The sequence below is a fragment of the Pezoporus flaviventris genome, unplaced genomic scaffold, assembly GCF_033815535.1.
Source record: "Pezoporus flaviventris isolate CSIRO_AGI_PZ_B2104156 unplaced genomic scaffold, CSIRO_AGI_Pfla_v1 ptg000009l, whole genome shotgun sequence".
Classification (NCBI taxonomy): domain Eukaryota; kingdom Metazoa; phylum Chordata; class Aves; order Psittaciformes; family Psittacidae; genus Pezoporus; species Pezoporus flaviventris.
In genome coordinates, this window is record NW_026892557.1 from 2,236,418 (window position 1) to 2,263,776 (window position 27,359).

The 27,359-nt window shown below is 44.8% G+C and overlaps 1 protein-coding gene across 7 annotated transcripts in view; it reads left to right on the plus strand.

Annotated features, from left to right (window-relative positions):
- Nucleotides 1-27,359, plus strand: part of RERE (arginine-glutamic acid dipeptide repeats) — a 222,103-nt gene that overhangs the window by 34,614 nt on the left and 160,130 nt on the right. Inside the window, exon 1 of one of the 7 annotated variants that reach the window (XM_061450186.1) lies at nucleotides 12,053-12,072. The exons of the other annotated variants lie outside the window; for them this stretch is intronic. The gene's annotated coding sequence lies outside the window, so the exon portion shown is untranslated. Of the gene's footprint in view, nucleotides 1-12,052; nucleotides 12,073-27,359 lie in introns of those variants that run through there. 7 annotated transcript variants of the gene reach the window in all.

Sequence of the window (27,359 nt, forward strand, 5' to 3'; positions counted from 1 at the left end):
GCATTTACATCTGCAAATGTAGTGTCTGTTCACATTGCTCTTCTTGTTTTGCTGCTCCATAGCAAGATGATGCATTCCTTTTACAGCTTCAAAGGAAGCCTTGTCTTGGGAGCTTGGAGTGCATGGGCTTTCTGATACCTGCACAAGCAGGCAGTGTGATTGTTCAGAGCGCCCTTTATGTTGCATTGAACATCCTTTGCCTTTTTCCCCTGGAGAAGTGAAACACTTTCCCCCTGAATATACAATCAGGTAATACAAAGCTCATAATTTTTACCTCTGACTTGAGTGGTTATGAGGATAGTAATTGTTTCAGCCTGATGGAGATTAAAACTTGTCTCCTATGTCAGTTATTAAATGTGGGAATAGCTGCAGGCTCTGGAATAAGATATTTGATTTACAGTGGAACTCTGTGAAAGGCTATAACACCAGAACTGTGTAGATTTGTTTGGTATAAAAGCCTCATTTAGGAGGAGAAGCAGCCCACTAGACCATTCCTGGTTGTGATTTCTATTTTAGTAGGCTGAAGCCCGGTGTGGTGATTTGTGCGGCATAATGACGGTAATTCAGAGCTGGAAGATGAGTTGTCTGTAATTTTGAGCCTTTCTCAGCGTTACAGCTTCTTATCAGCAGAGTTAACAGGAGCTGAACTGCCTGTAATACACGGAGGTTTCCTCCTTTCTCAAGTTAAAGGTTGAATTTATTGCAGGCATGTCCGTTCGCTGTTGTTGGCATTGAGGAGTGCTGTGCACACTTGCACATTATTGCTGTGGACGTACTTCTCTGCTTAACGTGGTGAGCAGTTGTTTAATTGGAAAAGCTGTTACTTCTCTTGATCCTGCCTATAGTAAAAATCAATGTCCTCTCTGCGGTGTCAACTAATGGGAATCCAACTCATCGAAGGGTGAAAATGGTTTAATCAACAGAGAGGCGTCTTAAAGGTTATTTAAAGAACCCCAAACCCACAAAGCAAACACCCTCACCCCGGCTCTGAAACTAGCGAGCCAAACACAGTGCTTCCGATGTTAAGGTGGACTGATGGAGGGGGAAGGTTTAATCTGAAATGGATATAATGATATTTGGAGGAGCTATTTGATTTCAGCCTTTCCTTTTAAGCACATGTATCTTCAGCCTTTGGATCAGCTAACAAAAATGAGCTCTAATGATGGGTTTCTTTGTAGTGGAAGCCATGAAAGGCTCTGTCCATTCATTTCACGAACTGAATCTAACAGGATTGTCAGGCTTATTCTTGACCTCATTTGTCCCGTGAGGTCCCCTTATATAAAATATCTATTGCATAGCTGGTTCTTGGTATCTCAAAGTGTGGATTTCCTTGAGAAAGGAAATGAAAACAGCATATTATGTTACCCGCTCCTTTGGAAAAACAGGTGGTGGTGGGATTGGGATTGGTGTCTTGTAATCCTGTAAACTGGCTAATGGAGCAAGCAGTCATTGCTTACAGGCCTGTAAAGGGAGGGTAGGGAGTGTACTTCATGTTGCTGTCTTGAAATTGCATGTCCCGTTAATATTTAACCACTGTTAACAACTGTGCTTTACAAAGGAGCCTGGAAATGCAGGCTTTGGTTCGATTTACCTGCCTCTAGGCTCGGAGTTGGTGTTTTCATCCATGTTTGTTCACTCCTGAGAATTCCATGCTTAAAATATTGTACAGCCATGACTTGTACTACCCACTGGCATCCTCAGGGAAGTTCGACATTCTGCATTAGGGACTGTAGTGATGGGACAAGGGGTAATGGGTTCAAACTGAAACTGGGGAAGTTTAGATTGGATCTAAGGAGGAAATTCTTTCCTGTGAGGGTGCTGAGGCACTGGAATGGGTTGCCCAGGGAGGTTGTGAATGCTCCATCCCTGGCAGTGTTCAAAGCCAGGTTGGATGAAGCCTTGGGTGGGATGGTTTAGTGTGAGGTGTCCCTGCCCATGGCAGGGGGGTTGGAACTGGATGATCTTAAGGTCCTTTCCAAGCCTAACTATTCTATGATTCTATGACATGTGCAGTGCGAGCTTTCTGGCTGTTCAGGGGTATGGTACTAGCTCTTCTTGCTGCCTGTGTATGGTTACATGAACGTGAAGTTACATGTGTATGTGCTATTGTTGATGTGTTATTTGTATGACTACAAGAAATCTGGAGAGAGGCTTTGGACAAGGGCCTGTTAGGGACAGGCCAAGGGGAATGGCTTTAACCTGCCGGAGGGGAGACTGAGATGAGCTCTTAGGCAGAAGCTCTTCCCTGTGAGGGCGCTGAGGTGCTGGCACAGGGTGCCCAGAGAAGCTGTGGCTGCCCCATCCCTGGCAGTGTTCAAGGCCAGGTTGGACACAGGGGCTTGGAGCGAGTTACTCTGGTGGAAGGGGTCTCTGCCTGTGGCAGGGTTGGAGCTGGATGAGCTTTAAGGTCCCTTCCAACACAAACCAGGCTGGGATTCTAATTGAAAACTTTCACTCTGACGCTTGGTGACTGGAGGTTAGAGCCAGGAACACAGGGGATAACCCAGTGTGTGTTCTGTGACTGCTTAACGATGCCTGCATTAAGGAAATGGAAACAAAGTGTGACCTTTAAATTGTTTTTTCCCCTCAATATGCCGCCCTTGGCATGTTCAGATCCTGAAAAGCAATGAAGCAGATTTTAGTTCATGAGGAAACCGCCTGCCAAGCTTTTGTAGGTGTCTGATTAATGGGTTATTAATGGGTTATTAATGAACTTAAGGTGTAAATACATATTCCTTTTCTCTGGTAAGACATTAGCATGGGAATGCAGTGGTTCCTCTCAGTCTCCTCATCCAAGCCTTGATGCTGTGCTCAGAAGAGAATGAGGCAATGGCTCATAGACCAAACAGAGTAGGAAGTAAAAGGTAGAAGTTTGCAGAGTCAAGTCTCTGCATGGTCCTTGTGGCTTACCTTGAAGTTGCAGTGCTTTGGTGGGTTCATCCGGTGGCTGGAGGAGTCTGGCACTAGATGGCATTCTGCAGCTTGGCTGGGCACCTGAGCACAATGGGCATGGGTCACTCTTGAGCCCTTTGGCTGAAGGAGGTTTCTGCTGTTTGTGTGCAGCAGCCTGAAAGCTGCTTGTTCATTGTTACTTTGGAAACTGGCCTTGCATCGTCTGAAACCCGTACGTGCCGTTGGTCCAGGGATGTTTGCTCTCCCTGTGTATTTAACGTAGAACACGTAAATATTGCCTTAAATGCATGTTTGTTTTATGGAATTGTCCCTCTGTGTGTGTGTGTGTGTGTGGTTGAGTTAGGTCTTTATTTGCCATCCGCAGGCAGTTGACTTCATCAAGGATGTAGTGTCTGGAACACAATTTACAGGGGGAAGGAATGGTACTCTGATGTATTACAGCTTTCTGCAAGCGCTGTCAAGGAATTGCATAGGTAACTCTCGCAAATCCTCATTACTGTGTTGCACTGAAATTATTTGGTTGCCTTGTTCTGATGGGGATTATATATTTTAAGGTGTTCTCTCTTAGCTGGTGTAGATTACTGTGTTTTCTCTCCATATCACAGGAAGAGACAAGCAAATAGAGGACCTGGGATGCCTTTTATGGTTAAGTTCTGTGTCCAATAGGCTACTAAAGGAAAACTTGAGCATAGCCAGTATAGCCTTCCTAAAACACTGAGTTAACTTGCGTGTTTCTGTGGTAGCTGCATTACATCTGAAACCTGAGAGACTTGAAGGATGTTCAGCATCAGAACGCAGGCACATGAATGGGATTTTTAAGCCCTGAGTGTGATTTTTATGTTAAATGCCGATAAGAAAGCATCCCTTGTTTTGACAGGCGGCACGGAGCTGATGTACGGTAAAACATACAGCGGGATCCGTTCTTGTGAGTGTTTGATAAGCGAGTGTAAGCCACGCTTAACTACTGCCACCTCTTCATCTCCAGCGTGAGAAATATTGTGAGGCTCCTTTTGAAAGGCCTTTTGGGCTGTTAATTGGTTGATAGGAGCTATCACAACATCTGCCACTTCCTCTTAGTTCTCTAAAAGCCCCGTGTAGGCGGCTGGGGGCTGCTGTGTGAAACGTGTTCCTGCAGCAGTAAATCCCGAGCTGTTTGAAAACCAAATCGAAATCAGAGTCCAGCAAACTGCTTAACGGAATTTGGGTGATGTAAGGGTTTCATCGGGGCCTGTATTGATAGGACAGGGGGGAATGGGTTGAAGCTAAAACAGGGCAAGTGCACGTTAGATACAAGGAAGGAGTTCTTTACTGTGAGGGTGGTGAAGCACTGGAATGGGTTGCCCAGAGAAGTGGTGAATTCTCCATCCCTGGCAGTGGTCAAGGCCAGGTTGGACAGAGCCTTGGGCAGCAGGGTCTAGGGTGAGATGTCCCTGCCTACGGCAGTGGCGTTGGAACTGGATGATCTTAAGGTCCTTTCCAACCCAAACCATTCTATGATAGCTTAGAGTGTGTCTGTCAGGTGTTCCAAAGTGTAAAGAGACCTTTCTCAGAAGGATAACTGGTATAGTTTCTGAAGTGTGGTACACTGTAGCATGGGCAAGGTAGATACACACCTAACACTTGGTTACCATCCTTACCTTGATATATCTGTATATACTTTTAACGTTCTTAAGAAATACATGTATGTGGGAAAGTATCAGTTTTTGGCATAAACCACTATTTCTTCCTGTGAGGTGGACGTTGTCTTGTTTGCTTACTCTTCAGGAATTTGTGGAGCAAAAAGAAGAGGAATAAATGAAGAACCTTCCCATTATCCCATGTTTTGGGGGATTCTTGAGGGATATGGTGGGGCAATGCCTGAGTTTTATACATGAGGTATCTTACTTGATGCTTTGGGAGTTTCTTCGCCATATAACTGAACTGGAGACGTGTGGTTTCAGACTGTTAACACTGTTTCAAGATTATAGCAGAAACTTCCTGTTTTAATGCTTATCTCCCTGTCTGGAGGGAAAGATTATTGCAGGTATGGGCACATCCTGTGGTCATTGTCACTTAGTCTCTTGTGTTTCTGAAGCCTTTGAATGTGAAAGTGATAACTACCCTAAAACCCTGTGAGCTGTTCTCACGTTTCCCATCTCCACTGTGATTTCAGTCAAAGGCTGTAAATCCATTGCAAACGTCACATATCTGTTCCTTCTGTACTTGGTGCGTTGAGAAAATCTCTTGGTAAAGAATCTGCCTTGTTCTGGGAGGGGGATTGCAAAGGAAGCATTTGGCAGTCGTTTCCGTTCGCCTTGGAGCATGAGCATGCTTTATATTATAATAGTTTAAACATACCACAGGCCGTTGATGGAGGTATCAAGTTTTCCATTCCCAAAGTTACTTTCAGTTGAAACTGGAGGGGAGAGCAGGCGCGTTTCCCTTGTTTTATGATAGCTTTGATAGAGTCTGAAATACACAGTTTGCTTACTTCTTCCTTCCCTTCTTTTCTTCAGCTTTATCCCCCTCATTTAACTATTGAGAGTTCTACCTTGGCTCCTTTTTTGTACAGCTGAGAACAAATGGTTTCTTTGGGGTTTTTTAATCCGTTTATTAAACTTTCAGATACGTAAATTTTCCTGTTAAATACGACATTTTTCTTGACAAATATTTGGATTTTTTTTTTGCCTTATGTTTAAGGAAATACCTTCTGAAATAAATAGTGTGTGTCGCGTGGTCGTTCGGTTCAAGAGGCTGCTGAACAGGTTGATGTCTTACATTAAATAGCACAAAATCTGGCAGACACAACTGGGTTTTGCTGTAATATCCTTGGCTTACAATGTACCGTTCTGTAATGTGGAGTTTCCCAGGGCAGGGATTTTCTACTGAAACATTCTTCAATTCAAATATTTCTCCCTATGGAGAGGAGGAAACAGCAGAGGAGAAATACAGGGGGGGAAAAAAGTGATTTCTGTTAACAGCAAACATGAACTTTTTAACTTGAATTTGCCCTGCCTGGTTTGTCTTATTTCCGGATAGGAAAGCTGTGGCTGGGTTTTAGGTTACTTGTCTCACTGCTTGGTTAAGCTTGTTCACAATATCCCAGCCAAGTTTATTACACTCCATACATACCTATTCACATAAAAGCTTTAATTTACCATCTTGCCAAGCTGCTCCATTTCTCAGCTTGTTAATCTTGCTTTTTTTCTTCCCCCCCCTCTCAAAAGCAAACTGTATTTCTGTCCGAATTCTGTCTTTTCGGGGGTGCAGCTATTGCAGAGCACTGTCCTTGAATTAAGCTATAACTGTAAATAGAAAATGCTGCCTCCCCTTCTATACCTCATGCTTGTTTTTTCTTGGGCTCTTTGTTAGGCCCCATGAAGTCTGGTTTCAGGGTTTACATAGCTGGAAGAACTGAGTCTTCAGCATTTGGAGGGGAAGAATAAGGAGAAGGGTATGGGCTGACACTGTTGCGAGCATCACTTAATTGCATGGGGATTTGAGATCAAACTCCTATGTGGCTGGGCTCTAGCTGTTTGGGTCTGGGTGTATTTTTCCTACCCAACACTTATTAAGCTGGGCCTTCCCATAAAGTCCCGGGATTTCACACATTAGCTTGTGAATGGCCTTGCCCTTCACAGCGACCTGGAGTGTTTTTACTTTCCTACTGTGACAGAAATGCTGTGTGCATCTGAGATGCTGTGTAAAAATAACTGACCAGATTGCTTCCAAAGACATGCAGACTGGAGTTACATAGCATTTTCTGCCCTTGAAGTCTCTGCCCCCCATTCTTAAGCTGAATGATGCACTGACCTACAGTAATAGCTTGGCTGCATCATCTGGATAGGCTGAGAAGGAACCTGAGGCAACCTGTGGTTTTACCTGTAACAGGTAGGAAGCACAACAGGGCACAGGTCTTGGGATTTACTTGTTTGCTTTGGAGGATTTTTGTCTGTGTTTGTGCGTGGCTTTGAGACTTGTGCCTCTTGTCGGGGGAGTTTGGTCCCAAGGTGTGACCTTACCGGGGTGCCAAAGGACTTGTTGGTGACAGGTATAGCAAAGGCTCCTGAAATTCTTGGGGCCAGGGGTGATTAAAACCAGGTTGTGGTTCCTCAGTATTCCCTCTGCTTGATGGGATCCTCCTTTCCCAGAACATTCATGTGGTGCCAGATTTCAATAGTGACCTGTAGGGACTTAAAGCTTGAGTGGATTATGTTGAAGCAATAATAACACATAAGTACGGAGAGGGAGTCATAGTTCTTGAACCGTGAAATGCATGATGGTGATGTAATTCAGTTGAGCAGGTTATAGGTTAGGTACTGCTTGGGGGGAAAGAACACTTACCCCAAACAGAAAACAATCAAAACAAGGAGAAACCAACCCAAAAGTTCCAGCCCAACAACAAACCCCAAGCCTCTGAAGGTTCATGGCCTGTATAAAGGGTACAAATTCCTTTTGGGAATTGAGAGAGGAAGGAAATGGTTGATCCACACTTCAGCAGTTATACATGTGCTGATTTTATAAGAAGTGCTGCCCGCTGTATATGTAAACGTAGTGGAGAGGAAGTGGCCAGGACTCTGTTTAACTGTATGTGGAGTCTTATAGTCTCCTTTGGCTTGGATTACGGAATGAAATGGCCTTTTGATTATGTTGAAGCAATAATAACATTGCACTGAATTTCCTCTTTGAGATTACATTGTAGTAGTGTGGAAAAGCACCCTGGTATAACCGTGGAGCAAGCTGTGGCTGAATTAGTGCTGTAGCAAGAGGCTGCTCATAACTCAGTGCATGTTCCCTGTTGAATACTCGCATGTGCTCACAGATCTGCAAGTGTAGACAAGCCTTTCTCTGCTTTAAAGGAGTTTGTGTGTAGACAGTGGTAACCGTCTTGTCAAGAGCTGGGTATCAGTTACTTCCAGCTGTGTTTACGCTCATAAACCAGTGCATTCTTTGCAAAGGAATCAAACATCACCTCCAACCTGACCCAAGGGTCTTGTGTTTGGAATAGGTAGAGCCTGGGAGCTTTGATGTTCAACTGAAAGCAAACAGAAAAGGGTAACAAATACTCCGTGCTCCTGTTGGGAGCAATTAGGAGGTGACCTTTCCCACTAGTAGCCCAGCCTACACTTCCTCTCCTGTGCTGAGGAATCTTCACTTGACCGTTGGCCTCGGGAATCTTCTAGCTTAATTTTCAGCTTGAGCTGCTTCTGCTGGAGGGTTTTTGTTTTCCTGGAGCCCTCTCTGTTGTTCTGGCCGGGAATTTATGTGCCGAGGGTGAAAGGGAAACTGGTGATGAGGGCTGGAATTCAGTGACACGCATGAAAAATAGCGCTGCGGTGATACTAAGCCATTAGCTTGCTCTCTGTGAACCTACTCCCTTCCTCTCCCCCCTACCCAATGCCAAATGCAAAGCGAGAGCTTGATTTATTTCAGAGCTCCACTGAAGACAGTGTTAAGTCCCCTTTTAAAAATAGGTTCAGCTTAGCAGGGGTTTAATGCGTTGCACTTGTTGCTTGCCTTAGCTGGGAAGTCGTGTTGTATTAGCTTTTAGAAAACACTTGGCACGCTCACCTCTCCATGTGTTCTTTAAGGTAGGGTAAAGGCTTCTGGTACAGTTTGTGCAAGCCAGGCGGTGTATTTGAAGCTGCCTTTTTAAAGTGAACTGGATGAGTTAAGTGCCTGACTTCAGAGCTGCTTTGAAGTGTCTGTGGGACCTCCTTGTCTTGGATGTCTCTTAAAAGAAGTTAATTTACCCATTTAATGTGTATAATCTCATTAAGCCTGTTTATGGTTAGTCTGTGTTGCAAGTGTGTACATATCGGGGAGACCTGAAATTGCTCCTTTGGAGCAGTTTTTCTAGAGGGTGAAATGTTTATGCCTTCTTGATGGCTGATTCTGTCAGAAGAAATGGAGGATGCTGCTGATCGATAGTTCTTGTGGCTTGGGGGGAGTAGAACTGTTTAATGTTCCTCAGATTTGGATGCCTGTGTTTAATCCTCTGTGAATATGGGGGGGACTCTTGTGCAAAGCAGTGAATTACTCGTGTTTGTTACCAGTAGCATGTCTAGAAAGCAGCACATTTTAGAGCCCTCTGATGATATGCTGGCTGTCACCTCAGTGCTCCATCTTTCACGAGCTGCAGTGCGTAGGTACAGGACACACAGTGTTGTAGTGTTCCCAGAGAGCCCTGAAAACGCAAACCTGGGAGTTAATGGGTGCTTTGCAGTCCTTAGCTGTGAGAAGGGTGTACCTGCATGCATGTGTACCTGCCTTTAAGCAATGTTAGCAAGTACTGATAGCAAGTCGAAGCCTTGTTATTATTATTGCCCAAATTTCCAGCTTCTGCTGTTTATTGTCATGACCTTAATGTTTCTTCAGCTAGGTGTTCTATTTAATTATAATGTTTATAACAAATACCAGCTCCCTTGGCTGTGTGCTTAGGCCTGTAGCATGCGGAGAGCACTGTGCTTGTGACCGCATCCCTTGTCTCGGTTCATTATCTGTTAATGGTACTCAACATGACAGGCTTGTTTTGATAAATGGGGGCTGCCAGGAAAACTGGGCTGGATTTTGCAGGCGGTGGAACTGAGCTGGATTTTCATTGTGTAACACCAGAGCTAACACCACACCGCGTTGCGAGAGCTCTGGTAGCACTTGTTCCAAAGCTGTCACGCACCGAGTTGCTGCTCAAGCCCACTCTAAGGTCTCCTTCTCCAGGGTCTATTTGCCTAATGCTTGTGGAGGAGCTTTTGCTCGAGTAGTCTTGATGGGTCTGTGTACGTATAACTCACTTCCCCCCCTTTCTCAGACACGCATGCTTTTAGTATCGCTATTAAAAGCAATGCTGTTGTAAGTAGAACGTGGTGACCAGTGTGTTTCGTGACCAAGAAAAGATTTTAATCTCTTGCAATCCATTTCCAAAAGGCAAGATGAAAAGTCCCTGTTGCAAAATGGAGCTCGAGGCTGTACTGTGTGCATGGTTGTTATTTCGCTCTCTGAAATGGGGGCAGGTCTCCGTACCTCCTAGGAAAGCCAATTAGTGAAAGTTCAGTTGTTTCTGCTGTCGCTGACTGAATGCTGTAGCTGTTGTGTTCATTCAAGGATCTCCAGTATGCCGTATCAAAACAGCTGGGACTTGGGATGATCTCGCTGCTATCCACCACGCTGCTGAATTCCAAAGTTGGGTTGCATTGGATTTGCAAGACTGTGTCTGAGGTTCAAGAATACCCTGCAGTTCCCTTGCTGTGTTCCAAGTACTGGGTGCTCTGTTCTGCGCTGCTTGAACAAATCCCATCCTATGGGATACAAGACATTCTGTATAGATACTTTGAGAGTGTTTTTCCCCTATATACTGACTGTCGGGATTTGTGATCCAAGTGCTGGGTCTTCTGTCCTGAAGGGATAAGGTGTTTCGGAACCAATAGCATCAAGTAGGGCATTTTTCAGATAAATAGAACTTGGCCCGATTTAACTTGCTGCTGGAAAACTCTTTTGGAAGTCGTTAAGAGAAACCAGTGATTTAAATACACACCGGAGCTGAAGTTCCCGTCTGTGATTTGCAAGGTGTCAGGCCTCATTCAATTAGAAAATGGCAGTGAGGATAAATGCAGTGTGGTTGCTTTGTACTGGTTTGGGGGTTGACTCTCAGCTCTGGTGGGTTTGGAGCTCTCACTCTCACACAGCTACTTGGTGACAAAGCTGATCTTGAAACGGGACTTGGCAACCTGGGCTCCGGTTAAGAAGCTGTTGTAGGATGAGTATCACGAGTGCGCTGTGATCAGTTTGTATTGATCGGAGCAGCCTTGCAATGAGGCAGGGGCATTAGAATTACTAATCGGCTGCTTCAGCGGCGTTACTGGGGTTAGGGACCTATTTCGAGGCAGCCGAATAGGTTTGGAAGTTGGATCTTTGTCTCCTGAAGGACTCTTGTGCTGGAGTACAAAGCCTGGTAGGAAAATCTATGGATAACTAGAGGGAAAATCTAAATCTACAAATAATTAGCAGCATCTGGAGAGACTTAAGTTGGCAGACAGTATTTGAGGGTGTTGCTGCCATTAACTGGGTCTGTGAGCCTGGATTATTTTCTTCTTAAGCTTGGCTTTGTCAAACCAGCTCTGAGAAGGTGTACACCCTTATTTCATAGGTAAAATACTCCTGCCTGGCTAGGAAATAGATTTGCTTGGCAGGGGAAGAAAGAGTCCGTTGCCCTCAGGTAATGGATTGCATAGATGACTTGTTTTGCATGCTGTTCTGCAAGGGAAATAGCACAGCTTTGCTCTGAAATGAAGTGGGTACTGGCAGCTGAAAGGTCACGGCTGTGGTGGTGAAGAGACGTTGTGAGACTCAGGTTTGCAGGAGGACGCGTAGTAAGAGATAAAGACTCGTTATTTAAAAAATGGCCAATTAAAAGCAATTAAAAGGGCCGGGTTTTGCTGAGCGGATGAATTTCTGCCTCTGATGGGGGTAGGGCAGACGTCGGAGAGAGGGCTTTAAACAAAATGGCTTACTAATTGAATACACCGCGGCGCAACCCTCGTGTCGGAAGTGCCTCTGAAGGTAAAGGAGTGCCACTGGCCAGGCAGCTCCGTCTCTGCCGCGTGTGGGGATGCATCCCCTGCACTGCCCCATCCCCGGCCGCGGCCCCGCGGTGGGGCTGGGATGGACGGGACGGGTCGAGGCCGCGTGTCCCGCTCGCTGCCGTCCATCAATCACGGGCTCCCGGGGAGGAGGCGGGGCGCCGGGCCGGGCCGGTGCGTGCGGGGCTCACGCTGTGGGGCGGGCGGGGGTGTGGGTGCGTGCGGGCTCCGCGCCGGGTTTTCCCCCTTGCCGCCGCCTACCCGGGGCCGGGCGGGGGCCGCGGGTTCGAGCCCGCGCTCCGCCGTTTGCTCCGCGCCCCGGCCCAGCTGCTGGCGGCGCGGCGGAGGGGCCTCCTTTTGTTCGCCGGCTGCGCCGCCTCGTCCCGTCCCGTCCCCCCCACCCCCTCCGGGCCCCCGTTTCCTGCCGGCCTCTGCCCTCCCCTTCACCGGGTCCGCCGCTGGGCACCGGCTTCCCCCGCTCCGCTTCCACTTCCCCCCGGCTCCCCGCACGCTGCGGGGGGAGGAAGAGGACGGGTCCGCCGGGGTCAGGCTGGGGCTGCAGGCGAGAGCGGTGACCGGCCGGTGCCTTCGGGGCTGGCGGTGGGTGAGTGCCCCCTCGGTGCCGGGAGCGGCGGGACGGGGTCGGGGGGAGAGGCTCGGAGCCGCTGTGGAAACGCCGGGTTTGGGGCGGTGGAGCGGGTCTGCAGCGCGGGTAACTGGTGCCTGACACGGAGGAGTTGAATTTCCAAGGGGGAATTGGTTAGGGTTGCTCTTAAAGTTGACTAATTGGTACCGAGCCAATGATAACACAGAAAGCGCCTGGATGGAGGAAAAAGCCTTAATTCTCTCTTCCCCTTTAGGTTATTCCAGTTATTTTTCCGTTCAGAAAGAGCTGGATCTGCTCGGGAGGTGAGGCGATAGTTTTTATTGGCCTTGGGAAGTTCAGGGCGCTGTAGGGACGGAAGGGTTCTCTCCGTACCAAACGCCTGTGCGTCCCTCTGTGCTTGTTGAGACCCTCCGTGTCCTAAATAGAAGCAGTTCAACGCAGTGCTGTGCTTAATTCTGTGGTTTATGTAAGTAAATGAGATAAGGAGATGAGGATTGCGTTTTCCATATGCTGAAAGTACTTTTTCCCAGCACTGGATAACGTGGAATGCCTTTGAAGTACTAATTGGTACGGTGTGTGGGGTAACTATTCCCCTTTTTTAGCGACGTTTAATCGTGTTTTAAGATCGTGACAGCAGACCTGCTCGCCCACTTCGTTTCCTGAGGAAGAAACCAGCTCTGCTTTGTTTTGCCATTGGTTTTAAGCTCCTCTTGAGTCCATGCGGCTTTGCTTGGCATGGGGCATTGTGTGGCTGCTGGCCTCTCGCTGCCATATGGGCCGCCACTAACCGGGTGTGCATGGAGATGGCAGTTGACTTCATTTATTATTGCTTTCCAACTTCACGTTAGGCATGGAGAATAGGATCTGTGGAGTGTAGTTTCCAGTGCTCCACCAATATGTTTCTTCTGGGAACTCGGTTGAAAGTAAACTGGATTTAAAACCCTGCAGACGAATGCTGTTCCAATGTAAAGCCGTTAATCTGCAGGCAATTAGTTCCAGACGTGAGACAACTCTGCGTTTGTCTGGTTTTGTTCTTGCAGGCAGTCGCCTTTTGGAGTCCTTGTGCCTATTGCCTATCAGCAGAGACGGTTTCGATGCTTAACAGCAAGTTGAGAATGGCGTAGGAGCAGCCTTTGAAAGCTTTTATTTGTTTTTCCAGCCCTGTAATTTAGTAGTGTTTAAACTATTTTATAAAGATCTCTGGGACCGGCGAGAGGTGGGTTTGAGTCCAGAGCACTTGAGTGTGGATTGTACCCTGGCAGGCAGCTCTCAAATGCCATTTGATCTGGCTGCTCGCTGGAGCTGATGAGGATTACCCAGTCCCCCTCGCTGTTCGATGCATCAGCCGGTGCTCAGTAGGGTATTTTAAGACATAAACTGCATGTTTTCACTTTAAACATCTTTCCAGAGAAAGGCAGTTAAGAATGTGTCTTGTTTTGCGGTTAGGATTTATGAATTGAGGCGAGGGCTGACGTAATGTATCCTACCACTTCCTTTGTGTGTGTTTTAGAGTTGATAGTGCTTTGTTTTACTTAAAATAGCCAGGACTCTCTTCTTAAATCCTTTTTCTTTCTCCTCTGTGCTGTGGCCTTCAGTATAAGCAGGGAGCTTGAGCAAGTTGTGTGTGATCATGGCTCTTTGAGGAAATGGTGCCTTCCTTTTGTCACTCAGATTCAATGAATCGCTTGTATGCTAAGTAGATGAGACTTTAATTTTAATTACCATAATGATGTATACAGCTGTTCAGAATGTCAGAGTGCATTGGCTCCCGTAGCACTTTTACTACAGGTTGTAGAGAATCTCTTGGTGTGTCTCTCAACCCCCTGCCTTTGCTTACTTCTATTTACATAAAGGTGACAAGATGGGGCTTTTGTGAGTGGTTAATAGCTCAGGTGTGGGAGAGCTTTGTTTGCATTTTGGGGTGTGGGAAAGAGAATAAGCTATTTATTATTGAGCTAATCCTAAACCTCCTTGGGTTTTGGGTTGAGGGGGTTATGCTACCTCTTGTTTTGCTTTAGAGTAGCCACAAGGGATCCTCACCTTGCTAATTTTACAGGGTGAATGATGTTTTTTCTTTCCTTTTCCCTGTTAAATGAGTTCCTGCTGTATTGATTGACCTGCGTGTAAGTGAAGCACTTAAAGGGTGATTGTGCTGTCTACCTGGAAGAAAAAACCCACAACAAACCTGCTTTTAAAGTGTAGAGACAAGGCCGTCTCTTTTTGGCACCTGAGATAATGTTGGTAGTGTGAAACTTTGATTTAATGGACTAAATTTCATCAGGTGAGGCAAATATTCAGATCTTCACAAACTCGATGGAGTAACCTCAGCATCAACTCAAAGTACGGCCTGATATTCAGCTGCACTCAAATACCGAGGGCCTAAATTAACTGCTTGGTGGCATTTGATGTGGCTCTGAGTGTTAGGTCAGTGTGCATATGGTAATCTAACCTTGTTCTGGGACTTGTTTGAGTGATACAGAGAGATGGCGATGATGCCGTGTATGCTGAATTAGGAGTGAAACCAGTTTGTAAAACGCTGAAAACCAGTGTCTCAGTAGTTTGTTGACGTATATGGACATCATGATGTTTCACCTGGAATCCAGTTAATGGTAGAAAAACAATTCTGAAGGCAGACTGTAGAAATAGGATTGTGTTGAGATTATCACGAAGGGCTGTTTTGGCCAAGTGATTTTCAAGTTCAGGATTTTTCTTTGCAGCATTAGCCCGGGCTCTGGCAGATGGAGGGATTAGGTGGTGTTGCTGGAGTTGTTAGTCCCTGGTGATTGGTCTTGTCCCTACGGTGGCCATCATCACCCCAGGGCCCAAAGCAGTGGTATCTAAATCATGAGTAGAAATTGGATGTGAAGTGCCACTGCTCTCAGCCAGACGTGTTTAGTTAAACTGGTTCTGCTTTAGCTGAATGCACTGGCAGAAGACAAAAGGAATTCAGGAGCCAAGCTGCAAGTGCTCTGAGAGCTCTTCCTTAGGGGTGTGATTGGTGCTGGGGGCGGTTGTTGGTTTCCTTGGCTCCATAGGTAAGAGATCTGTAAAACCTATTCTAGGTGTTAGCAAGCATGAATTCCATATAGCTGTGGTGTTTGGTGCAAGCACGCTCTGCACTTTGATCTCTATAAAGGCTACGGAGTAGCTTTGACTGCTTGACTGAAGTGGTGGCTTACAGCTGTGATGGGGTCAGGCCGCAACCCGGCCTATGAGTTCTGTTAATTGTTGTGAGCTGTAGTATCTTGGCCAAGATGTCCACTTCTTGCTTGGCTTTTCTGTTACCCTCCTGTGTCAGATCAGTAACTGACTGACAAGAACAGAATGGCTCCAGTTTGCATTTTAAGAGTAAATAAGAGAAATCACCAGAGATGGCCGGAATAGAAAGCTACCCGATACTCTGATGTGAATCTTTAATATTGATAGTCGACTGCATGAATCTTTAAACAAAGTTCTTCATCTCTGTGTGCGGAACAGTGCACATCGCTTCACACACAGCTCTGTGCAAGGGGCAGCAGAAGTGGCTGTGGTGTACGAGGGGAGGTTCTTCCAGTTTGCTGCTCTTTGTATTGCTGCATGTACTGTGGGTAGAGGTGTTCAGTGTAATGATGATTCCCAAAGTAAGATGGGCGGGCGTTTTCTTGGAGTAATTTATCAGCCAATAACATGGAGATTAATGTGCAAGTATTTTCTAGTATAAGATGGTTACAGAAGGGGTGTTTTAGGGAAGCAGGGCAGTGCCAGGGAAGCTGGAATCACAGTTGGCGCAGTGCAAACTGTTGTGTCAACTGGACCCTGCTTAGCCTTGCTCCTTGTTTTCCTGTTTCTCCTGTTGGGGTGTGTGTGTTTCTCCCAGAACAGCTTCCTCCATTACTAAAGAAATCAAAAGCCTCTATAATGATATAATACTCTCAATAAAGTAACAAAGGGACAAGACCCATGAAAAACTTCCTATAAAGTAGCTTTCAGTCAGTGAAAATATCACACAGCATCTTTAAGTGGATCAGAGGGAAATCTGTTTTTTTCTACTTCAACTTTCTTAACAGCAGTGAAATTCTTTCCAGAAGAGTGGAGGAAAATAATATTTATTCCCAAGTTTGCCTGGGGTAGCGGTTTGAGTTCTGACCTTTGGATACAAAGTGAGAACAAATAGCGTTGAAAAACGTCAATGATTAAAACAAGCTGGCCTTCTTTAGGAAACTGTTTTGTCAAGTTTTGCCAGGAAAAGGTCTGGGTGATTGGATAAGCATTTTACTACTGGAATAAATAGTATTTGATTGTGATGGGGAGATTTTCTTCAAACCACATGGGGGTTTTTTATATGTAATGGTGGGGTTGGAATTCAGGCTTTTTCTAATGTTAGCAATAGCACGGAAGAAATGGTGGCTGTAAATTTAGCATTAACAATGTAGCTGAATACTTCTCTTGGGAAGTCATGGCAAATTCTGAAAGCAAACGGTTTGATTAGGCTTTCTCTGGCAATGGATATCACTTCCATTTTCATATGGGTTGCCAATACAGTGTGAAATAACAAGTCTGGAACCCATTAGTGTCAGTTCCTAAAAGTTAGATGCTTGCAGCTAGTTCAGTCTTTTCTTTCCCTCTTTTATGTAGTGAACTGACTGTAAAAAGCTGTGTGATAAGGAAATACATACCCCAAACCAGTGAATCTTGGTGTAGATACATTGCTGCCTCTCTAATGCCAGTGCCAGTTTTGTACGTGCAGTAACGTTGCTCTTAAGTGGCAATTTGATTTTTCTTGAAGCTAGCAATGAAACAATTGCTTTGGCTTTGACACTGTTTTCTTTGTGAGTTTGCTTATTTGTAGAGATCAAAAGGAATTGTTTTTTGAAATAAAGCTAATTTCTGTTAATAGGCAATAGGCGTTTCAGCAGCATCTGGAGCCTAAGTTCTTATTCTCTTTGGATGCTTAGCATTAAAAGCAGATAGTTTGAATATTATTGGCACGTTTTGGGTGTTAATCCTGGGTTGGAAGATCAGGGCCCCTGTTTTATCATTGTTATTGGGAGCTGGAGGAAGTTTTGCCATGCATTGGCTATTTCAATCCATAGTTCTGTCATCTCTGCTCTTGTTCACCCAGTGAACGGAATGATGGCAACTTAGAAATGACATGCTTTATGTTCCTGCTTTACTGGGCAGGCTTCAGCCTGTTAATCTAATCAGTCTACAGAATCAACACAGTTACTTAAACCAGGACTAATATGTTAGTTCTGGCTATGAGAAGCTCACTGTGCTTGCCAGTGCTCCCTCCTGTATATTGCTTGGGAAACTGCAGCAACCCAGCAGGAAGCAGTAGGTATTTGAACCTGAGCACAAGTGGGGCCTTGAAACTTAGTGATCTGTGGTTTTTTTTCAGGTGAAATTCCTTGGATTTGGTCAGTGACTGATGACTAAAAGTGGCCTCAGCAGATGGTTAAATTACAAGACAACGTGACAATGACTGAGCCATAAGACTCGGTATTTCAAGCACTTAAGGTTGGGGACTTTCTTGTTTAAGAAAGTTTGACATAGTAAGAGATCCCTGTAGAATTTCCTCTGCCAGGCAGTCAAAACATACTGTATTTGCTCCATTTCCTATTGAAGTCTAACAAGTGAGCCGAAAATCAGATTTCCCTTTCCTGATAACAAAGCTATTCCTTTGAGATTAGAGCTGGGAATGGATTTCTTATATATACACGCACACATTCCTGCTTATTAACTGAATGCTCTTCAGTAATTGTGCGTGCTGGTCTGTGTGAGAGTATGAGGAAGCACATATCTAACCTGTGTGTTTAATACTGACTGTTGTAATTGGCTTAAAGTTGGAGACGTAGCCTGTGCTTGCGCTAAGTCTGGTATAAAAGAGTTAAGAGCAGCCCAAGGTTATTAGATCATTTGGAAACTGATTACCCTTTCACAGTGTAATAAAGTAATTATGAATAGTGTATGAAAATTGGTAGCAGTCTGTTTCAACATTATGACTGCCTGTCTTTAAAAGGAATTGCATTGTCCTCTTTGGTGTTGATCTTACGATTTGCATATTCAGAGCATGTTAGATATTTGCCACTTGCAGCTGTAAATGGTAAGTAGCATTTAAAACCCCAAATCGTGCCATCTGTTTGTATAGGTTCTCTGTGAGGTTTTTCAGTCGCTGCTAATGTTTCACCTTGGGTCTGTTCCCTTCGGAATAGTACACGCCAGTGTTGCTAAGGGAATTTGAAGTGCGTTGTGGTTTAAATTGCAAGGGTTCTTTTATGAATGGGTGTAGTAGTTGCGACTTCATCTGTTGATAGGGTATTTCTGTGCAGCCCTGATGTAAGAAAAGGTGGTGGTTGGGAAGAAACAGTCGTGATGCTCTATTTTTATCTCAAGTAGCACATGATCGAATGCTCAAGTACATGGGTACATCAGTGTGAATTTTAAAGATCAAAATAAAAGGTAAACTGACTGTGCACAAATGAGGTCTGTGGCTTTGAGGGATGTGATTTGTGACTAAAATATTGTTAATGCGAAAAAGAATGATAGAAACCCAGACTGGTTTGTGTTAGAAGGGACCTTAAAGCTCATCCAGTTCTAAAGCCCTACCACAGGCAGGGACCCCTTCCACTGGACCAGGTTGCTCCAAGCCCCTGTGTCCAACCTGCCAGGGATGGGGCAGCCACAGCTTCTCTGGGCACCCTGTGCCAGCGCCTCGGCACCCTCACAGGGAAGAGCTTCTGCCTATGATTTCTAAATCATGATTGGAACAGTTTATGTTGGGATTGTTTGTTTTCTGTGGCCTTCCTTTAGCAGTCCCCTCCCTGTGGGCAGGATGTGTTAGCTGCCCTTGAGGCACTTGGTGACTTACTGGAATTTAGTAGCGTGCCCTGGTTACAGGTACCACGTTGGGTCTTATTCTGGCAGAGTGATAATGAGGGTGAAGTGCAAGCAGTAACCTCCTGCAGCATGTCACTTCTGTCTGCTCCTCCGTGGGGGTCAGAGTCTGTATTTGAGGGACTCATTTAATTGTCTAAAGTTTGCCTTAGAAAGACGTGAAGCTCCCTGTAGGTAAAAGCTGTCCTTCAGGATTTTGAATCATGGAGTCAATAACAGAAGTTGGGATGAAGCTGAAGATGTACATGCTGAACTTTAGAGTTTGACTTCTATTGTACCTAAACCTGCTGTATAAAATTATATCCTTGGCATAATTTTTTTATTGAATCCATGCTTTTGGCTGAGTGCTTTTCTTCCAAGGACATCCTGTGATAGCTGAGATGCCAAAGGGTAAATTGAACTCTCTTGTTCCGTTCCCTTCATGTGGGAGTTCAACAGTGGTTTAGGATTTCAGGAGCATTACAGAACTTCTGACAGCAAGATCTTTGCTCAGAGCATCCTCAGGTCATGATGAGTGTGGAGAGCTGCTGGTGGAGATAAATTGTAAGCATTCTGTGTCAGGTTAATGCAATTCTGAGGTCATTCTCTACTCTGAAACCCATGCTGTGATGTGTAGTGTAAAGTCGATGTGGGCCTTGGAGAGCTGCCCACCTCAGCTCTGTGCTTCCCTGGGCTCTGTTGGGGTTATTGCTTATCACGTTCATCTTGATGCTGGCTGGTACCGTGAGAATCCTCCTGGATTTCGGTGCAAAGCCCATGGGAGTGGTGGAAGTGGGAGCTCAGTGTAATGCAAGTATAACAGCATCTCTACCCATGCAAATCTGTATGAGCTTCATTAAAATGGGATGAACAGGCTCTCCAGTCTTTGTACAAAGGCATGACTTTCAGCTGAACTGGTGTGTCAGGTTTCTGTCGCAGCCTTTATCGAGTCCTCACCAGGCTGCTTCAGAAGAATACCTCAGTTACTCTGCTGTAAGCTGAAGAGCAAACCACACAGAAGGCTCCCTTTGCCATGTTCCTCCCGCTTTATTGAGGGTCTTAAAGACAGCTGAAATACCCATTGGAAATACTAAACTAAGCCTGAGATTCTGCAGTGTCTTTGTGTTGCTGTTTTGGGTATGTCAGTGTCCTAGGGACCTCCAGCCAGGCCAGACATGCTTTGTGAACACTGGTGGGTGGTTTCTTCAAAGCCGACTCTTTAATGCGGTGTGAACATGTAATATATACCCGTAGCTTGTTTGGTTTGAGTTTGCTTCCATTGTAAGTTCTAAAGCATGTTAACTATTCCTGAGAAGATAAACAGCTCATTGCCTCCTATAGATAAGTATATTGATGGATGATGGAGAATAGAAACTTTCCCTATGATTATCTTTAGGATGCGTCTGCAACTTTTCCTGCCTCTTAATTGTGCATGTGAGTTCAATTTAGTTTTGAGGCATCCTATACAAGGAGAGCAGTGGTGCTGTGCTGGGTTTTGTGTTTGTTTTGTCTCCAATGAAATGAGGAGTTTTGTCTCAGAAGGCTTGGTGTGGTTTTTGCTTTGTTTGGGGTGGGGTTTGGCTGTTTTGGGGTTTTGGTTTGGTGTGGCTTTGTTTCCCTCTCCAAAAAGGCTGTTCTGTTGTGGAAGCTTTTCTAAACTGAGCACTGAGTGGAGCTGTGCCTGTCTAGGAAGGGTTGGACCAAGAAAATAGGCACAGAACTAGTGAAAAATCATCAGAAGTGTTTCACTTGGGGCCGAGAGCTTGATAAATATCCTTCTGTAGGAGGTTATCTTGGTGTTTTCTTTGCCTTATCGATGCTATTTGATACTGAAGCGCTATACGGAAGACTTATTTCATGTTCTGAATAAAAAAATAGATAATTTTGTGAAACCCAGGTTCATTGTGATTCACATCATCTGTGAAGAACCAGACTGCACGTAATCCATCTCACCATGGCTGTGTATGTTCTCTCATGGGAGAGGCTACAGGACTGTAGGAGAAAACAGGCTAATCCCTGCAGTGTTGGTAGGTTTAATTGGGTCCCAGTTGCTTGGGTAAGTGGCACTTGGTGAATGTAAATCTGTAGTAGTTGAAAGTAGCTCCTGATGAGGTTGGTCAGTGCTCCAGGGCAGATCTCTGTGGCATGGCATCCTTCTGAACTCCTGCTTGTTCAGTTGGTGGATGCTCACGTGCAGTAAGTGATGGAAACTTCATAGACCGGACTCTTCAAAGGTATGCCCTTACGAGGACAACTTGATTGCATCATCCTTATAATAATGTAATTAGTTTTGCTGTCTTCAGTTGCCAAAGCATCACCTCAGGTTTCTCCTTGAAAGGATGAGTGGGATATGGTAATCAGAGTTTGTTATTGTGGGGATAAAAAAGGTCTTAGAAGATCTTCCTTGGGCACAAGTTGATTCAGCATTGCTGTGAGCAGTTCATGGTGCTCTGCTTAGGTTACTGTCTTGTCCACTGTAGACTGCAAGTAGCTTTAGTGGTCTTTGAATGTTGTTTCAGAGCTCTTGCTGGTGTCCAACCTTAAAATACCTTGAAAACAGAGTTAGGAATTTCATACTGCTTTATTTAGGGAAATTAGCCTCCATTTTGAAGGTATTTTCAGTATGATACCTAACTTGTGTGGTCTTCATTTGCATGTCATGGCGCATTAGCATGTAATCATCAAAGCTAAGGAGATTTTCCTTTATTTCGTGTGCTTATTCTTCTCTTTAAGGAAGCATCACCACAAAGTTCTGGGTTTCATTGAAGAGAACAAGGCACACGGCCACGCAATCACAGTTTTACCACAGGACCTTTGCCACCTCCTGGTTACTGTTGGTGGCAGATGAGATGTGGTGGTATTGCAATAAGAACGGGGCCACCAAATTTTGTGGGGCTGAATCCATTTGCATTGGTTATTCTGTGCTTAATGGCTTAGGGTCTAATTTTGCCACGTTGTTCTCAGCAGTTTACAAGATTAGAGCTAAGTACATTAACACGACTGTATTGCCTTGTCCTGTTACATGAGATCGTGTTGCTTTAGTCGTGATAGGAGTATCTACTGAGAGTGCAAGTTATATGGATGTCTGAAGCGTGACCAGAGTCAGAAGTTACTTCCTGCCATGTTAAAATACTTCCTCTTGGTTTAGATCAGAAGCAGACTAATCACTTGGAGCATTCCTTCATGTTTTCATCTTCTCATGAAAGACATGACCAGTGATGAAGTCCCTTTGAAATGGGTTCATTAGCAGCCAGCAGAGTACTGATGAGATTATTCTTGTAGCACAGAGGCTGCTGGTTGAAACCTCACGTTCAGTGTTGCAACTCCTAATGTGGGAGATGTGTGAGCAGGTCCTTTCTCTGAAGCAGTGCTTTAGATCTAATGAGGAATTCAGTTGGTTGCTGCTGGGGATGAAGTTTGTTATTATTTCTTGCTGAGTGCTATGAGGATCGTCTTGAGATGGATTATTGCAGGTCTCCCAGGGCCTTGAGCAAGTTGGATGTATTCATGGATACCTCAAAGACACCTGTTTTGGGGGATTAAAACACATTGCAAGTCAAATGCCAATATGGAAAGCTTTGGTTTTCTATCACTTAAGGTCATACAAGAGATCATATGATCTCTTGAACCATAGCTTCTCTTTGCAAATACCTTTTACCATGTGTTTTGAAGTCTTCAGCAGGAATATAGAAGGGCAATAAGCTGGTGTGTAGGCTCACTGCAGGCAAACTTGTATTTAAGTAGTAGACCTCTGTCCCACATCTTTCTCTGCTTGGGCTCATTCTTCCTCCATGCAGCATTATGTATGTTTGCTTTTCAAATACTCCTGCTGCTTTTGTAGCAGAACCTGCTTGTGTAGCTGAAGACTACAAGGATCAAAGGTCATATTTTGACTAGGAATGGTTTACGACTTTAAATGCTAAGTATTTGTTACTGTTTTCTGTAAATGGAAGAAAGTGAGATGTATTTAATGCATTTCAGTTAACTGGTATGAAATGATGCAGAATATGCTGTAGACTGTCTATAACGTGAGGCAGAGATCAAGGCTGCATTTCACACATGAATAAGCACACTTAATCTCATGATTACAACAGTGTGGCTGTACTGGGAAGAGAGGCTTTGTAGGAATGCAAATGGTGACGTCTGCTCTGTCATTAACCAAAATAAGCTGCTCCTCAGAGAAAATGAGACCAGTGTCTGAAATCAAAGGCAGTTTCTCCGGGCAGAAACAGCATCCGTCTTGATGCTTATGTCAAAAGTGTATTCAAATAGTGGTCAACAAAAAATGCCCTGTTACTATCGATCGCTCGTTCTGATCATGTTGGCCTAGTTTCCCATTTGTCATAGAGCAGCATCTCTTTGTTTCTGCTGTTGGGGAGTTTCATGCAGCGCTTCAGTGGCGTAGCTTTAGTCTTGTAGATGGTCCCTGCAACTCCTGGGATGCTGCTGTTCTTCGGAGAGAAATAGCTTTAATTATAGCTGCATTCCAGTGGCAATGTCTGGTCAGTCAGCTCCTCGCAAGAGCCCACCCTGCAGTTATCCTTCCATTTTAAGTAGTTCAAATAATACCCAGGCAGCTGCATGGAGTTAAAGAAAACACTTAATGTGGCTGCAGAGCAGAGTTTCTGCCTTTACTGCTCAAAGGGCTTGTCCAAAAATAACCTCATCTACTTTTCATTTGGGTGATGTAAATGAAGATATTTTGGAGGCTTTCTAGAAGGTGAAAGGATGGAGAGAGGGCAGCTGGGTGTTAGCCATTTAAAAATGAAACATCCAGTGGAGAAAAGCATAGGGAATATAGGGAGTGACCTACAGGGAATGACAGTTTAGCTGGTTATTTATAGTTATGTTGTAGAGACAAATATGAAATGTAGAATGGAAATTGGAATGAGTTCTAAGCAGGTAGAGTTCTGGATGTAGTGGTGTGTGTAGTCACTAGCAAGGCAATGATGGTCTCATTCTGATAAACACACACAAATGGATGCTTTCAGTACTACTCAGAACTCATCTTTTATCTTAAAATAAGTGACTTCCTCGGCATCGGTATGTGATATCCTGGTGACTTTGACAGGCATTCTTTAAACCTAGAGCTGCTCTGAAAAGGGCATGATTCCTTTTCATGGAAGTGTTCTTTAATGTTACTGTTAGTTTGGTTGCTGTTGTGTACCAGGAATTCCTCTTTATGCTTTGAGTTCTTTGTCGGTGTTTCCCTGGTCTGAATTTACAGCGTGTTCAGTATCTGAGGGGAGCCTGCAAGGGTGCTGGAGAGGGACTCTTCATTAGGGACCGTAGCTATAGGACAAGGGGTGATGGGTCCCAACTTAAGCAAGGGAACTTCAGGTTACATGTAATGAAGAAGCTCTTTCCTGTGAGGGTGCTGAGGCACTGGAATGGGTTGCCCAAAGAAGCTGTGAATGCTCCATCCCTGGCAGTGTTCAAGGCCAGTCTGGATGGAGTCTTGGGTGCCATGGCTTAGTGTGAGGTGTCCCTGCCCGTGGCAGGGGGTTGGAACTGGATGATCCTGAGGTCCTTTCCATCCCAAACCATTCTGTGATTCTATGTTTCTATTTTACCTAATTTCCTAATCATACTATAGGTTTTTTTAGCCCCAGACTTGCCTGTCAAGAAATCCGTATGCACGATTTCAAGGGTGAGCCTTTTTGCTTCTTTCTGCAACATTGTGATTTATCAGGAGCCGTTTATTTGGTGTGTGGATGGTCCCATGGCAGGTCTGTGGTGGCAGTGGTGGAATGGTTGCCACTGCCTTTGTTTTGGGTTCTTCACCCTCATCTCTCTTTCTCTTGCCTCTGTTTTGTGGCAGAGCAGTTGTCCTGCAAATGCAGCACTGGTTTGGCGTGGTTCGGTGTGAAAGCAGTAATGCCTGATGCAAGTAGAAGCTGTTCCAAATAATCTGCTGTGTCTCAGACCAAGTTCTTGTTGTAAGTTCTTTTTCCTGTTGTAAATGTTAAGCAGCCTTATAATGCAGATGTTTTCTTGGCTCCAAATGGCATGGAATTCCCTAGATAATAGTTCTTGTTATAATAGCCGCTCTCTACAGGTCCCTTGGGCCTTTTCTCCCCTAAGAGCCTTTTAAAGTGAGGGAGCTATGCTGCATTATATGGACATTTTAAACAAAATCCTCCTTTTAGAGTGGTGTTATGGGATGACTGCTTTACTCAGACCTGCATCGTGGTAACCATTTACATTAGCTTGAATGACTTCAGAGAAAAAGTAGTAAATCCATGGCTTTGGGTTTACTGTCTGTAGATCATTGTTCCCATGTGTTATGACTATAGAGGCCATTAAACCAGCTTTTTAAAGGACTAGAGGAGTTCTGAGCATCATGGTTTAATGGAATGGGGCAGTGCAGCGGGCTGGGATCTGTATTTGTGTACTGTAGCCGTAATTCTGCATCTTGCTTGCTCTCCGCTTTTGAGGCGGCCACAAACCTGCTCAGCCCTTGAGCTTCTGGGTGTGTGAAAAGGGTGTAGGGTTTGGGAGGTGCCTTCTTCAGTGTTCTATGTCTCACACGTGGTAAATGAGGGGTGAGCTCTTCAGGTGGTGACCAAACTTAACGGCCTCGCATCCGAATGAGCGTGCAGATGGCTCCCGTGTTCTTGTGGTGTTTGAGATTCCTCATCAAACAGTGGCAGAGCGAAGAGCAAGTCCAGCTAATTTAGCTTTTAAAATGGGAAATCTCCTTGGGAATACAGCAACGTCCGCAGCCTATTGATTTTTACGTTGCTGCTCTTGAGTTAATGTGGGGAAAATTTGTGACTTGGTTGGAATTCCATTACTTTTATGGAAGCCTGTGTGTAAAGCTGTCTAAAAGCAGATGTTCTTCAAAAGCTTTTCTCGGATCACTGTTAAGAACCTGGTACATAAATTGCCCGACTGTTTTAAGAGGAGGTGGAAGCTGATACTCTCACCCCAAGTATTATCCCTGGTCTTGCAGTCTACTCCAGTGTCAAAGCTGTCTTGTAAACTGTTGTTCTTAGGACTTAGTGAATTTATGACCTTGTCCTGGTTTTGGTTGCTTTCTGAGTAAATATTTAAAGATACTTGAAAGATTTTGGCCTAAAATGAAATGAAATGTGTTTCTCCTCTGAAAATGTAGCTCTAAAGACATGCTAAACAGCCTGTCATTTTGCAGAGTGATTTCTTCTTGTGAAATCTTGCTTTGCTGCTTTTCTCCTGTTCCTTCCAGTTTCGGAGCATCGTCGCAGTGTTGAAGAGAGGGACTTGTGATCTTATCTAAGCTGGCATCCTGCATAGCTCCTCTGTCAAACAGACCCTCGACCTGGATTTCAGAATGGTGCCATAATATCCCCAGTTGGAGCGTATCAGTGTGAAGAGGTGGAATGTGGAGTGGGAGAGTGCTGTGATATGCAGCATTACACAGACTGTGATTTAAAAGCTGACAGCTAGGAGCATAGTTGGGGTAAGGCATGGCTCAGAAATAGGAGATCTCTTGGTTTTCTTTCTCAGGTCAGGTTGGGTAAATAGCACAGCTTAAAAATGTCCCTGTCTGTCAAGAGAAACACCTCGAATTGTCTGTGTTTATTCAAGCGATGATCACTTCTCAGCTGTGAGGTGCTGATGAAGTCAGTGCCTGTTAGCTTCTCTCTGCACACCAGCTTCTCGAGCCATTTGGGGATGATTAGTAGAGAGCTGATCAGAGGGAACCAATGTGGTTTTTAATTGCAAGCACTTTGAGGGCTTACAAGAGCTATGGACTGTAAATACGTAACTCAGAATGGCTGTCGTTGGCTGAAGTGTTCCAGTGCTAGATTTGTGTTATAAACATATCAACATACCAGTGAAGGAGAGAACAAAGAGAACTGGGAAGAGGTATTATAATTCATTGGAGAGACTATTAAGAGCTCTTCAAACGACTTTGAGCAAACCTGCTTCCAGGAAGGTCCCAAACTAGTCCTGTGAGTATTGAAGAACAGGCAGTGGACCCTTCAACACCCACTTGGCTGTGAAGCTGGGAAGGCACCAGCTACATTGGCTCAGTCCCAAGAGGAGAGTTATAAGGTGCATGAGGAGAGAGGAGGAAAAGTAACTTCTTTACTCACCAGTGCACTAATGCTGTAGGAGGCAAGTTTCTGTGAGTATGTGTTTGTGTGTGTGTGTGAGAGCTGTGGAAGCCAATTACCCTCTAAAGCTCGTGGAAAACTTAGTGGATGAAACTTATAGGTTGAACTCTGGGAGGTCAAGCCCATGCACTTAATGGGCTTTTTATAGAAGGTGGGATCTTGCAGGGTATGAACTGTATAGAAGGTACTCTTTTGTGTGCTTGAAGTCGGGTTGTGTGTATGCGAGCTGCAGTGCTAGCGCTGCACGCTGACAGTTGCAGTTTAGTACTTAATTCTACCTTCATTTTCCTAATGTTGTCTTACCAGGGTTATTTTCCACAAATGATCTTG